The following is a 9,448-nucleotide window of genomic DNA, read 5'->3' on the forward strand; positions in this document are numbered from 1 at the left end:
CGGTTCGGATCCCACATATGAGGGCCAGTGACACTGCCCTCTACAGCTAAGATGCTGAACAACAGCTCAACCTGGAGCTGGGCTGCCGTGAGTCGCCTGCGATGGTGTAGGCTGCAGCCACTGCTGCAATGGGTTGCCATGGGCTACTGTGTGTAGCCAGCAGCCAGCGTGAGCGGCCAGCAACTGCAGTGAGTGGCCGTCCAGAAGCCAGTGGCTGATCTGCCTCGCCTGGAAAGAGCGCAATGATGGTGCCAACTTGGGCCAGTGAAGCGACGTCCTCCACAACTAGACTGAAGAACAAAAACAGCAAATTGTCTACCTGTCTGTTCCCTTTCCCTGATTCCCCAACGCTGTTCCCCTCTCCCCAGTTCCCCAATAAAATCTTAAAAAAAAAAAGAATAGGAATTAAACTCACCAAATATGTGAAGTACTCCAGTGTTCTGAATAAAATCTTTCCTTTTTATAGAAATATACATCACTAAGGAACTCTTTCTTTGAAAGAAAATATTGGGTTGTCGGAAAACTCATGACGTATTTTTCTGTTTTTCATTGCAAAAATGCATCATGACTTTTCCAACAACCCAATAGACTGTTTTGTTTTTACTTTATTGCTTAACTCTAACTTAAACCTAAATTTAACAATGAAGATAGAATTTTCCTAAAGCATTTGACACTTTCTGTCTTTTCAAACAGGGGATTAATTACAGGAACAATTAATGACAAATATTCTCACAATATCAGTCAGTGCATCTCAGAAAACATTGATTTGGTGCCTATTAGAAGCAGAGAACAACAACAACAGGATATGTGGGAAATTTCAGAGTCACAGATATAGTTGGTACATTAAAAGTTCTTATAGTTTAAGGGTGGCCGGTTAGCTCAGTAGGTTAAAGCGCAGTGCTCATAACACGAAGGTTGCTGGTTTGATCCCCACATGGGCCACTGAGTTGCGCCCTCCACAACTAGACTGAAACAGCTACTTGACTTGGAGCTAATGGGTCCTGGAAAAACACACTGTTCCCCAATAAAAATTTTTAAAAAAGGTCCCTTCTTAAAAAAAAATTCTTATAGTTTAATATAGGAAACTGAATAATCCCTAATAAGTACACTGGAACATATTTATATTAGATGAATTTAGCATGAAGCAGTTCTTTTTAAATATTATTCATTGAAATTTAGCTTCTGGAGTAAACAGAAGAAATGGGAGGGCCAGAAACAATACTATAGTTAAGGTCACAGTGCCAAGAAGTCGTAGAAGGGCATATAAACATTAGGTCTCCTAATTCCACATATAAGACAGTCTCACAACATTAATCTTGAGGATAACGTCTTTTTGAGAGTCCAGAAGATCTAGGACATTCATTTAATTCACAATTTAAAAAAATTAGTCAGTAAGACTGATTACAACTCAGAAGATAGCAATGCTCTAGCATTCCACCTTATTTCTCTCATTTTGGGGGAAGGGGAACACATGTGGCACCCCAAACTAAATGTGATACCTCAAACAAAATGGCCTAAATAGTTAGGGTTTTATTCTTTTCAAATATCTGGGATTGTTATTTTCTAGTATTTCTCCAGGACTTCTCTAAAGAAAATTCATGTCATTTTATATCGTAGGTATGAATGGACACAAGAGTTTTTCTCGCCCTTCTTTTCCTTCCCTTCCCTCCCCCCCCCCACCTCTCTTCCTTCCTCCCTCCCTCCTTTCCTTCCTTCTTCTCCTTCTCTCTCTCTTTCTCTCTCTCTCTCTCTCTCTCTCTCTCTCTCTCACACACACACACAGAGTCTTAACAAGAAGAAAAGCAATGGCCTCCCCAAAGCCTAAGACACCCTTCCAGACTCTTTTACTTGCTTTTCTTTTCATATTTACCAATTTTTCTAAATAAAATATTTATACTGCTATTTCTTGATTTGTAAATTTTAAACAGTACCTAATATAAAAGATCAAGATCCAACACCTTATACTTTCCCTCTCTCCACCCTCCCAATATTGTTATATCACAATATTTTAAATTAAATCAATGTTTCATGTTATCTTATTAAAACTCTGTAAGTAGTTTACTTCTGGATCAGTTTGTATTATGACTACATTTCCTTTCGTATACAACTTTTGTTCCTCTTGGAATTAATAATTGCCTCAGTTTTTTGCTTGCCAATTTTTCTTTACCATTATCGCTAATACTTTTTTTTTTTAAGATTTTATTGGGACATTTGGGGGAGAGGAACAACGTTGGGGAATCGGGGAAGGGGAACAGACAAGTTGCTGTCCTTTTGTTCTTCAGTCTAGTTCTGGAGGACATTGCCTCACTGGTCCATGCTGGTATTATCATTGCGCTCTTCCGGGGTGAGGCAGTCGCTTGGTTCACTGGACGGCGGCTCACGGCAGCTCACGAAAGCTCACGCCAGCTGCCCACCAGCCCCACTGCGGCCTACGCCATCGCCGGCAACTCACGGCAGCCCAGCTCCACATCGAGCTGTTGTTCACCATCTTAGCTATAGAGGGTGCAGCGTCACTGGCCCTCATGTGGGATCCAAACTGGGGCCCTGATGCTCAGAGCTGGCATTCCAAGCCAACTCCTAACCAATGTGCCACTCGGCTGGCCACATTATCACTAATTCTTCTAGAATCTCCAACAGAAATGCAAAAATGCCTATTTACAATACTGTCAAACATGTCAGACATTCTATCAGTTTCACTGGAAATACTTCCCTGGAGCATTCCTTCCTTTAGTCTGGACTGTCTCTCCCTAGGTCTGTGGTATAGCTGTCATTTTGGGACTTCCTTTTACCTCTTTCCTACATTGATACCATTTCCTAAAACCACTATCTTTGTCTTTCTTGTTTGAGTAGAGCACATCCTCCAGTAGTGTCCCAGCTGGGGGCGGGGGAAGGGTAGTAAATTTTTTTATCATTTCATACCTGAAAATGTCTTTAATTGACCCTCTCACTTGATTGATAACATGATTTAGTATAGAATTCTTGGTTGAAAATAATTTTCTCTCAGAATTTTGAAAGCACTGTTTTATTATTTTCTAGCCACTAGTGTTAATGTTGAAAATTATGCTACTCTTATTACCCACTCTTTTATAAGTAATCCATTTCACTTTCCCTGATACTTCCTCACCTCCTATCATCAACTTTTTCTCTTTATCCCTTGTGTTTAGAAAATGCACGATGATATGCCAGTGTTTTTGTTTTTGTTTTCTTCTCTATGGTTTTTTTGTTGTTGTTTATGGTTTCCATTATGCTGGGCACTCAGGAGGCTCTATCACTCTGGAAACTCATGTCCTTCAGTTATCAGAGGTCTTGTAGTTTTTTTATTTCCTTCTCTGAATTTCTTCTAGTTCTAGAACTCCTATTAGCCTAATGTTGGATCTTATGGATTCATCCTCTAATTATCTCTTCTCTCACATTTTCCATTACTTTTTATTCTATTTTCTGGGAGATAGCCTCAATTTTATGTTAATGTTTCTATGAATTATTTATTTTTGCTATTATAGTTTTAATTTCCCAGAGCTATTCTCTGATTGTTCCTTTTTTTGGAGCATCTTGTCTTTGCTTCATGGATGCACTATTTTATACTATCTCTCAGAGGATGTTTATTGTTTTTTAAAAGACATTCTTCTGCTGTCTATATTGTCTCTGCTTCCTCTCAGTTTCTTTTTTCTTTTTCATTTCTATGTGATGCCATTTTTCTGGGTGAAGGTTTCTCTCAACTATCTGGTGGTCCTTTGCTGTCCCTTCATATTTAAGAGACTCACTATAAAGGTTTTTGGAACCTCTGTGTTAACAAGAAGCGTTTGTCAGTTGGTGGATTTCACTGCAGGATGATAAAGTGGGGGCCTATTTGTTTTGCTGGGATATCCTCAAGTGTCAGTTCTATAGATCTTTTTTTCTGGGGTTATTAAATTTTAAGTTCCTCTCAAAATTAGTTCTCTGCCATCCTGCCTGGAGAATGTGTCCAACATTCTTGAAGTAAAACAGAGCAAGAAGGCTAGGCAAGATTCATCATTTAGTATGAAGACATTCATCTGATCTCTGTTTTCAGTGTGATATCTTCTTACCCCCGCCTCCCCAACTATAATCTTTAACTGTGTTTGGTATCTCACTTTAAAGCCTCTTTGGTTCAATTTTTCACAAAATAAACTCCCAGGGTTCTGCCAAAGAGATGGAGGGATAGTTGCCTAATTGAGCAGGATAAGGAAGGGAACTGGTAGTTTAACTTATACAGATTTTCAGCCTCACATATCTTTGCTGCTGTAGTATTTGCTCCTTCTAATTCCTGATGTTCTATTGTAGTTAGTGTTCTGCAATATGAATCTGCTTGCCTCTTGTTAGTATACCTCTCTCAAGCATTTGGAATTCCGTCTTCTCAGCTCAACTTTCCATCTTCCAAAAATTTATTGATATTCCTCAATCGCTATTGTCTTTCTTATTCCCCTTGTCCTGTGAGTTTTAAAAACATTAACTCACTGTCATTTTAGTGATTTGGGAATAAGAGAGAATAGGGATGAACATGTGTTTAATCTGTCCATGTATAATAAGAATTGCAAGACTGTCAAGTTGTTCACTCTTTTGCTTCCATAAAAAATGTCAGAACCAGAAAATTCAGAAATAAAATTCTGCTCTCATGAGGCTGACGTGGAAAAAGCATGGGTCTGAGAATTGCAGTACCTACTTTCAAGTCCTGTTATTATCATTTATTGGTTGGTGGATGTTAGGTAAGCTAAATTTTCTAGCTGTTTTGTGATCTGTAAAGCAGTGATAACCATCCCTACACAGCCTATCTTACTTGTAATGACCAAGTAAGATAATTTATATAAATGTAAATATACATCAAATATATACCATTTATCATTAACTCTATAACCAAAAGGCAAAGTCAAATATGTTTTGAGAGGCAGTATAACAGTAGAAAGAGTATGAGCATCCAAGTCACACAGACCTGGACTCAAATTCCATCTCTGTCATTCACTGTGTGATCTTGGGTAAGTGACTTAACCTCTCTGAGCTTCATTTTCCCATTTATAAAATGAGTATAATATTATTAACCTGACAAGGCTGTTGTGAGGATTAAATGAGATAATGCATGACACATCTACTATAGGGCTTGATTGACACTTAGTAGGTACCAAGCAGATGTTAATTCTTCCTCTTATCCCCCTAATTTTGGACTGGCTTCACTTATGCTCACATGAAAATCCTGAGTTTGTATTTCCTCAATTAATACTAAACCACGTTAGTAATTAGCATCTTAGGTCATCAATAGTCCTCATAAAGGCTATTTATTTGCTGTTCTCCCCAGGACCAAATTATAAGGTGAGCAGCCCAAGTTGAAAGAGTTCAGCATACATATCCTTTGAAGTGGTAACAGGTTATTGCTGAGGCACCTTTAGGAGCATTTTGTTATGAAATAAGACGCGAAACTTGTAATACATATTAAAAGAGACCAGGGACACTGGAACACTGGAAAAACTATACTCACAATATTATCCTAAGAGTAATTCGTTATTGTTATTTTTTTCTATTTGATCATCATACAAACCCAGAAGCTGGGCAGGTTTTAGTATCCTGTTTAAAGACAAAGAAATCAAGGCATGAGTAAAACAGCAATTTGCTCAAGATTCATTAGTCATCAGGGAACAACCAAGAACTCCAACCTTGGTCTTTTGACTCTCTATTCAGTGCTCTTTTTTTTTTTTAATTGTGGTTAAATACACATAACATAAAAATATTCATCTATGAATAGACATGAGTTGCTTCTACCTCTTGGCTATTGTGAATAATGCTGCTATGAACAAGGGTATACAAATATCTCTTCAAGACCCTACTTTCAATTCTTTTGGATGTATACCCAGAATAGGTATTGCTAAATCATACGGTAATTCTATTTTTAATTTTTTGAGGAACCACCATACTGTTTGAGGAACAGCCATACACAGTGGCTGCACCATTTTACATTCCCACCATATCCTTGCTAACGTGTCATTTCTTTTTTTTTTCCTAATAGCCATCCAAATGGATGTGAGGTGGTTTCGCACTGTAGTGCTCTTAAGAGTTTTGAAGTCTTCTGTAGAGATGCCAAAATACTAAGTAACCCTGATAACACCACCAGCATTAAGATCCTACTAAATTTAAGACACTGTAGGAGGCAACAGTACACACAGTCCCTGCCCTCAAGGATTTTATAATCTAGCTGGAAAGAAAGGATATATGCATTTAAAAATAAATAATTCAAGATAACACAGTCTAAATGACAAGTATTATGTGAAGACAGAGAAGGGTAAAATTATAGTAGGCTAGGCTGATGAGAAGAGGCTTTAAAGAGCAAATGGCATCTCAAACATTTTAAAACGGAGGGTTTAAATCATCCAAAAAAAGGAAATTTTAAATTTTCAATTATTAATTCATGCATTCTTTCAACAAACATCTATTGTGCTCCTAATAAGTGCTACACACTGTGCTGGTAGGTGTTGACCCTCAAGAGCAAGGGAGAAAGATGGGCAATGAGTAGCGACAATCCAAGGTCCTAAGGGTGTACATATTCAACACACAATGACATAGTGTGTTGAATCACTCCTTTCTTAGAACCTGCTAATCTATCAAGAAGACTGCTATCACCTCCTTTTACAGTGAATCATAAAGGGAGTATGTAAAGCATACTATATTCACACCCAATTATTTCAAATGGAATATAGCTAGGAATTTCCCATTTTCCCTTGCGAAGGAGGCTATGTTCAAGAAGCTAAGACTGTTGCAAGTTAGTTATTAGCCCTCATACCTATCACCCATGTGGGCTCCTGTATTCATAAACATGTGCTAGGCATTGGGGGAACAAAGGAAGATTAGTAAGACACAGATCCTGCCCTGCAGGATCTGAAAGATAGCTACAGTATGAGATGACAAGGGCTGTAATTGAGTAATGAGAGAAGACAAGTACAAAGGAATAGCTTTCTTTCCCCCTAAGGAAATCATAGGCTTCTTTTAAAAAGTAACATCTAAGCTGGATTTTAAAGGATGGCAGGAGTTCATCAGATGAAAAGAGAAGGGACCAATATCCCAGCCAGGGGAACAGCATGTTCAAGAGATATCAAGATAATATTAAGTGATTTAGTGTAGGTGGAACTCATAATACATGATGGGGAGCAGTAAGAAGGGTAGAAAGTAGAGTGATGAGGAGAGCTGCAGAGGTAGACTGTGGATAGTTTTATTCTAAAGGTAACAGACAATTCACTGATTTTTTAGGCAGGGGAGCAGCATGATTAGGTTTTTTTTTTTTTAAGGAAACTGTGGGCTGAGTACAAAAAGTACTAGACTAAGAATCATAAGCTCTGGGTTCTAATTCAAGTACTATCACTATTTAATTTTGTTGAAGTCACAGCTTCTATAGGCCTGCTATTTTATGGGTCAAGTGAAGACACTGGAATATTTTAAAGCTTACAAAAACATAAAATTTAGTATACAATTGAAGGATTATCATCATTAGCTTACTATTAGGCAGCTGGAGATCTGGGGTGATGCTGAGCATCAAGAATGGCTGAGTGAAGATTCCCATAGTCTGTTTCTGGATTTCTCACTATTTTTTGTGGGCTCCATAACTTGGCTTCTGTATCTATAAAACAGAAAAATCACAATGATTTCCGTCACCATTATGAGAAGTTAATAAATGTCTATATGTTTTGCAGAGATCCCTAGATAAAAGAGGTTAAGAAAATACAAATGATGATTTGTGCTGATGCTCTTATTAGCTTAGTCTAAGTAGGATCTATGTCTTGGAAAACCTAGAAAAGCTTTGCTACCCTTGTTTTGTGACTTTTGCCAACTCCGCAGGGAATTTTGGCTTTTCCTGGAAAACAAATTAGCACCTTGAGGGAAGCCTGACATCTCTGAAGTCTCTTGCAAGTAGCCAGTTCAGGGAGGTCACGCCTGGTACCATGTTGCAAAGGAAAATAAATCTTTTCACCAAAGTGGTCCAGACTATTTGCTAAGTATACCAGCATTTCCCAAACGGGGAGTTGCAGTCCAATGAGGCCTCATCCAGACTTTGTGTCTCTGTCAGGGTGAATTAACTTTGTTAGTATACACCGAGTAATTTAAGGGTGGTTTCCTAGGAGCTCCTCTCCTCTAGCACGTCTCCCTTTGTTTTTTCCCCACTTCATTTGTCTTCTGAGTCTTCATTTCCCTAGTCATAGAGGCTTTTCAAAAATTTAGGCCACAGTTTCCTCTGTCCTCTTCAAGGTCTCCCCATTCAGTGATTTGGGAGCTGTAATGCCCCAAATATTTGTTACCTCTCAGAGACCCAGGGGGAGATAAATGGTATGCCAGTGACTCTCAACCAGTGGTGATGTGGTAATGTCTGGAGACATTTTTGGTCATCTCAGCAAGGGGGAGGGAGGGTGCCACTAGCCTCTAGTGGATAGAGGCCATGAATGCCACTAAAAATCCTACAATGCACAGCTCCCAACAACAAAGACTTACCTGGCCCAAAATGTCAACTGTGCTGCTATTGAGAAACCTTGGTATGTACAGATATCAGTAGCTAAAGATTACTGAGGAAGCAGTGCCGTCTCCTTAGGGATGCAGATCCTCAAGGCGGCAAAGTGGCAGCCACTGGCATCGAATGGTCTGGAGTTGGAGCCCCAGGTTCCGTTTTTTCGCTGGCTGTTATGATTTTGGACTAATTATTCAATGCCCTGAAAGCATAGTTTCCTCATCTGGAAAAAGGGGCTAACAAAGTATCATTCTCACTAAGCTGTAAGTTCCCTGAAGAAAAAAAACCTAATTTTACCTGTTACGGGGAGTACTAAATATCTGTGGATGATCTCACACAGTTGTTTTGAGGCCTAAAGCGAAGAACATATATTAAGTGATATAAAGCACAGTGAGGAGAAAAGCAGTCCCTGACGATGGGAGCTGCTCCTATTATGCCTCAAGGGGCAGTGCATGAGGCACCCAGAGGTTCAAGCAGACTTTCGTAAATATGTGTTTAGAGGATTCCCGACAGACTGCCTCTTGCCAGATCAGTTCTCCTCAGAGGACGTCTTCTTTCCTCGGTCTACGGGAGGAGGCGTTTGGTCTTCGACATCCCAAGTTTAAATCCAGCATATCAGGTTCCATTTCCCATGAAGTAAAACCCCTTAGTGAGGTGCGCGCCTCTAGCTTCAACTTCCGAGTTCCTTACACACTAGAATATCCCAAGGGGTTATGGTGGAGGTAGTAGCAGGAAAACTAAAGCCCCAACGGATTCATATTACTGAGTGTCTTATCTACCACCCTAACCCAGGAGAAATGGCCCTGAACTGACTCCACAACCAGTGCGGAACAACACAGACTCTCGACTCCACCTAACTCTGAGGTAAAATTCACCACCTGCAGAACCTTCCCGGAAGGCTGCCTCCGACGCCACGCATGCGCACGGGTCGCTGGGCGGCCGCCGCGCAATTGCCCG

At 39.6% G+C, this 9,448-nt stretch overlaps 1 protein-coding gene across 7 annotated transcripts in view; it reads right to left on the bottom strand.

The window, feature by feature from the left end:
• Positions 1–9,448, bottom strand: part of ASIP (agouti signaling protein) — a 107,077-nt gene that overhangs the window by 86,530 nt on the left and 11,099 nt on the right. For 4 of the 7 annotated variants that reach the window (XM_019655218.1, XM_019655217.1, XM_019655214.1 and 1 more), the window contains exons 1-2: positions 8,479–9,395; positions 7,492–7,612 (exon numbers count right to left, since the gene is read on the bottom strand). The gene's annotated coding sequence lies outside the window, so the exon portion shown is untranslated. Of the gene's footprint in view, positions 1–7,491; positions 7,613–8,478; positions 9,402–9,448 lie in introns of those variants that run through there. The other 3 variants (XM_019655220.1, XM_019655219.1, XM_019655221.1) reach the window with 3 other exon arrangements.

The sequence above is a fragment of the Hipposideros armiger genome, unplaced genomic scaffold (genome assembly GCF_001890085.2).
Source record: "Hipposideros armiger isolate ML-2016 unplaced genomic scaffold, ASM189008v1 scaffold_238, whole genome shotgun sequence".
In the NCBI taxonomy this organism is placed as follows: domain Eukaryota; kingdom Metazoa; phylum Chordata; class Mammalia; order Chiroptera; family Hipposideridae; genus Hipposideros; species Hipposideros armiger.